This window comes from Cibotium barometz, chromosome 66, assembly GCF_041138505.1.
Source record: "Cibotium barometz isolate CiBa-2024 chromosome 66, ASM4113850v1, whole genome shotgun sequence".
Taxonomy (NCBI): Eukaryota; Viridiplantae; Streptophyta; class Polypodiopsida; order Cyatheales; family Cibotiaceae; genus Cibotium; species Cibotium barometz.
This window is the reverse complement of record NC_141111.1, coordinates 15,796,570-15,802,569: the sequence shown is the minus strand read 5'-3', so window position 1 is coordinate 15,802,569 and position 6,000 is coordinate 15,796,570.

Sequence of the window (6,000 nt, the reverse complement as noted above, 5' to 3'; positions counted from 1 at the left end):
AAATTATTTTTATGCATAAACATATGCATAAAAGATATATTGTTTTATATCACATCATAAATGATTTTTATGCATAAACATATGCATAAAAGATATTTTTTAATTAAAAGTGTGATTTTCATCATAAATGATTTTTATGCATAAATGGGTGCATAACAGATATATATATTTTTATATTAAAAGTGTGATTTTCATCATAAATTATTTTTATGCATAAACTTATGCATAAAAGATATTTTTTTATATTAAAAGTGTGATTTTCATCATAAATGATTTTTATGCATAAACATATGCATAAAAGATATTTTTTTATATAATAAAAGTAGGATTCTCATCTCATAAATGATTTTTATGTGCATAAAAGATAATTTTTTATTAAAAGAGTGATTTTCATCATAAATGATTTTTATGATGATAAAAGTGTGACTGTCATCATAATTGGATTTTATGCATAATTAGATGCATATAGAATCTTTATAATTAAATAAGGATTCTCTTTAATCCTCTGTTAATTTTTGTAAAAATTGGAAAAATGAATAAGTAGATAATATGTGAGAGGAAATTCTACCGTTTCATATTCACTAAGATGGGAATGAGAAAATTCAAATAAACTATCGAAGTCGAAGATCAAGATAAATGATCATTTTATTTATGGCACTATGCATGCTCGATGGATGTTCTTTCTTGAGAGTTTCATGAAGGATTTTGTAAGGCAAATTGCAAAGCCAGAAGGTAATATGGATGAGGGTGGGGGTTGGTACAAGAATCACTTATTTATATCTCAGTATACCTTGCCGAAGTGAATCCCTCTCTCCCTCACCTATGGAGCAACGAAGAAGACATGAGGATGACCTCTCATGTTCCTCAAGGAAAGGGAAAGACCAAAGTCAGGGATACAGCGATGCATAGTAAGATTAATACTTTTTGTGTGCTTAATAGTGATGTGATGAGAAGATGGGTGGCAAAGTATGAGGATCAAAAGGCAAGAAAACAAAGTGAAAGGTCGGCATTCTGTAAGCGCCATGGACATAGTGTGCCATACCTTGAGCACCTAGGATCACTTCCCAAGGATCTTGATGTAGATTGGCTATATGAGGAGATGGAAAGAGTGGCGCAAGAGGAAAACATGCATATCACATTGGAGGAGTGGGAGTATGGCCAAGGATGCTTCAAAAAGGTAAACAAGCTTGTGTTCTCAATCATATTTTAGTATGTTAAACTTGCAAAAATTTATTTTGAGGTATTTATAGCTTTTTTTATCTTGGTATAGTGCACAATGTTGAATGCTTTGTGGCCAGAGGGTAAACATTTTTGCACACAAAGTATTGATGAGAATAGGAACACCCAAGATTGTGGGGTAATTGCAAGCTTTGAGGAAGCCAATGGAGCCATGGATGATTATTGTGGATTGATCCAAAATATCATTAAGATTGACTTTCGAAGCTTCTTTGTATATATTTTGGGATGTCAAGTGGTTTATGGATGTGGTGGAAAGAGGTCCTAATGCAACAATCAAGCATTATGCAAGTGGCTTTGTAAGACCATTGACTCTACAAAGTTTTGGCAAGGAAAGGATGGGACTCTAGTAATACCACAACATTGTGAACAGGTACATATAATTATTGGTATTTACAATATCAGCATTTACAGATAGTAGAGATGTAATTTTTTGTATGATGTATCTTTGTGCTTAAATAGGTTGTGTATCAACCAATAAATGACAATAAGAGATGGTGGCATATAATCCCATTCTCACCACGTTCAAGAGCCATTTATAGTACATTCACCCACATTGAGCATATGGACGAGCATGTCAACTCAACTATGGAGGGAGATAGCTTGAAAAACATTGATGATGATCGTGCCATTGGAGATGATGATCGTGCTATTGGAGATGATGATATTGCCTCTCATGGTGATTAATCTAGTAGTGGGAATATTGATCTCTTTGTAGATTTGGATAGATACTTTAGCAAGGGTTGACCTCGTGGTGATAAATCTAGTAGTGGGAATATTGATCTCTTTGTAGATTTGGATATAGGCATGGACATTGAGATGGATAATATGCCCAAAAATGGATATAATGACCATCGAAAGCACTATTCTTGAGCTTTTTGCAATACATCTATTTAACTCAACAAATTTACAACATTCTCCCACAATAGATGATTACGATGTGAAATGGTGTCATGCACAAATATCGCTCAATATAGCTAAAACATATTCTAGGCACCTTTCCCAAATTTTGTGATTCCTACATAGTTACACTAAGCTCAATCAACAAGCATGCAAGACTTCACTCAATACATGAGAATGAGGTTGAACTCTAGTTCTTTCATTGTACTTTTATTATGGCTATGGTCTTCCTTTTGCTTGTTTGTTATTGGTGGTTGATTGATTGTTTTATTAGTAATTCATAATTGTAATTAGAGAAATGAGACATGGACAATATGAGATAGATTTGTGCACTTTAAGCATCGATGCCCTGATCATCCTCATCAACATCACCATCATCCTCAATGGTAGGGTCATTCTCATGATCATGAGAAATGGCACGCTCATCCTCATTATCATGATCATCTCTTATTTCTTGATCATCGATCACAACATCTTCATTGGCATGTTTGACAACATCTTCATTACGGCTTGTTACATCCTAATATGCTCCATATCAGTGAATGTATTATACATCACTTTGGAACGTGGTGCAATAGGGATGACGTACCACCATTTAATGTCATGCACCATTGGCAGATAGATAACCTACTCAAATACACATACTGCAGTAATTAATTAGCATATCAAAAGTCAAGGGGTACGCGAGCTTAGATATATATGTACATGAAACACATTAGTAAAAAAATGCATACCTGCTCACATTGTTGTGGCAATACGAGCCTATCTTTCTTTGTTTGCCAAAACTTTGTAGAGTCAATAGTAGTTACATAGCCACTTGCATGGCGTTTTATCATTACATTAGGCCCTTTTTCCACCACGTTCATTTGCCATTTGACATCCAAAATATACACAAAGAAGTGACGAAAGTCAAGCCTAAATATGTCTTGGCAATAATCATCCATTTTTCCATTAGCTCCCTCAAAGCTACTAATGACACCTCAATCTTGTGTATTCCTCTTTTCATCAATTCTTTGTGTTCGAAAATGCTTGCCTTCACACCATATAGAATTGAACATAGTGCACAGGACCAAAATAGAAGCAATATTTGTGTAAGCAATGTGAATAAATATTAAAAGCAAATCACTTACAACTAATGCAAAACATTAGTTCTATGTATCTTTAACATGCATCCTTGTGCATACTCCCATTCTTCCGCTGTGATATGCAACCCCTCGCCACTCTTTGCTCTCTCCATTTCCTCATGCAACCAATTAACATGGATATCATTCGGAAGTGTTGCTAGATGCTTAGGGTATGCCTTACGAGAGCCATGTTGCCTCCGAAAGAGAGCTCTTTCTGCTTGCCTTTTTGTCTTTGCATTCTCATATCTTGTAACCCATCTGCTCATCACATCACTATTAAGGATGCAAGTGAAATTGAGATCATCAATCAATGTTCTGTCAATTACTTTACTCTGTCCTTTTCCTTGAGGCACAATAGAGGTCATCCTCTTCATTTCTCCATAGTCATGGCAAAGAGCTGTCCACCTGACTAACAAATTCTGAAATATATACAAGAGACTCTTGTATCAACCAACCCTCGGCCATGCTTCCTTCGGGCCTTGCACTTTTCCTCACAAAGTCTTTTAAGGTCTTCATGAAGCACTCTAGGAAGAACATCCAACGTGCATGCACAGTGCCACATAAAGCAATTTCGTCCACTAAATGCACAATGAGATGTAGTTGACTTGTGAGAGTGGTCGCGGAAAAGTCTCCTCTACCAAACAAACCACCTCCACTGCCATAACACGCACATCATCCAACGTGGCTGGATCAATTGCTTTGGAACTAACATATCTGAAAAATAAATGAATAGTACGTTATACCTCATGCACGTTCATTTTGCAAGGTATAATTGCAAGGTATAATGAAGGGTGATCTAACATGGGTTTTACATACCTCACAAGCTCGCCCATCTTATAAATACATTTTCTCAAACTCTTATTTGCACAATGGTTGATGCTAAACCCTAAACCCTAAACCCTAAACCACTAATTGAAATTTGCAAGTTAGAATGCTTACTTCAATAATGGGTCAAGACTTGCATTGCTCCATCCATAAACTGTTTGTATATTGAGTAGTTCAAGTGAAGCACGTAAAATAGAGAATGTGCACCCTTCAAAAACCGATGTCGATGAAGCCTTGTAAAGATGCTCTTGTTCCATATTATCGTCGTCCATACCTTTGGGATCATCCCTAAAAAGATACCGCACCATATTATCAAACACTTCCTCTTCCACAACTTCGTGGGGTGCAGGGCTATTTTCACCCCTTTCCCACTCATCTCTGACAATAGATCCCGAAGCTCCAGCATCATCTCGTAGACGCTTTGCGTGCTCTCGCCGCGCGTAGGGCACCATGTTAGGGTGTGGCTGCATCCTGCTTCAATTAGAGTATATATATTACAACTCCATTAATTTAATTTGGATACCATGAGTCACTTGAATACTATCAATTTACAGCTACTCACCTCTAAACCTGTTTGATTCCATTCTCCATACATGGAGATGTGATTCAAGGTAATTCGACGCGCTCGTACAATGCATCCTTGACATCGATTACACATACACTTGATCCTTTGTCCCAACCACATATCGCGATTACGATGATGCATATCCTCACCAGAACTGCTTGAGGAGGTTGATGACATCCTATGTACAAAAGAGCAAACATATAATCATAATCAGTTTTTAATGAAAGTATAAAAAGTTTCTATAAATCGCGTGTAACAGCGCGTCTAAAATCGCGTGTATAACCGCAGCTGTATCTTGTGTTAATTGCATGTAAAAGTGCATCTGACTGTTTTAAATCGCGTGTATCAGCGCGTCTACATCCTTAAAATCGCGTGTATAAACGCGGCTACATCCTTAAAATTACGTGTATAAACGCGACTGTTTTATTATACACGCGAAAATACACGCGCTGTTATACGCGACGACCTAACCCGCCGCCTTCTCCAAAAAAACATTTTCAAACTAAGATTTCCTCTCCTTCGTCGCGGCCTCTTCCAACAGAGCACTAAACCTAAGTGCAAGGAGCAGAAAAGGAGCAGACACGGGTGAAGGAAACGAGCCAAAAAGAAGACTCACTTTTTTAGAGGTGAGTCAGTTTGTCCTTTCTCCTGTCTCTTTCCTTTCATTTGTTTATGCGATTGTCTCTTTTCCTTATCCGATTGTCTCTGTCCTTCTCTGGTAGTACTTTTGTGAACGATTGTGACAGCCTGGGCTTTTTTTATAAGGACGATTTGTCGGTGGTCGGTCGCTTTCAAAAAAAATTTGCGCAGGCCACATGTAGGAACGCGTGTATGTCTGTGTGTACCCTGTTTGCACAGACGTTCACGTGCATATACACGCGTTTTTGGATGGATTTTTACACGCGACTGTGTTTCACCGATGCTTGCGATCCAGGTTCTTTAGAGAGATGATCCCATCTGCATATGGCTTGCCTTCACAAAATCATATATGCTAGCTTGTATTTGTGCTTTGATAAAATCATGTATATACTTTTATTTTTACAGATTCTTCATGGATCCAGGTTCTTGGATGATGGAGATGCTAAATCATTTTGGGCGCCATCCTGGTCCAGTTGAGCTTACAGAGTACATGTATGCCCATCCCCCTCCTGGATTGCCTGGTATCTATACCCTGCCCTGAGTATCCATGTCACTCCACTGTCGTCTATGCCTGCTAGTCCGACGAGACGGCATGCAGCTTCTCCTCTTCCACGCCCACCAAGGAGACATACCCCGTCCCAGACACACTCACGCACACCCTCCCAGGCACCGTCACGTCAGGGCTCATAGTTAGCCACCATCACGTACTCC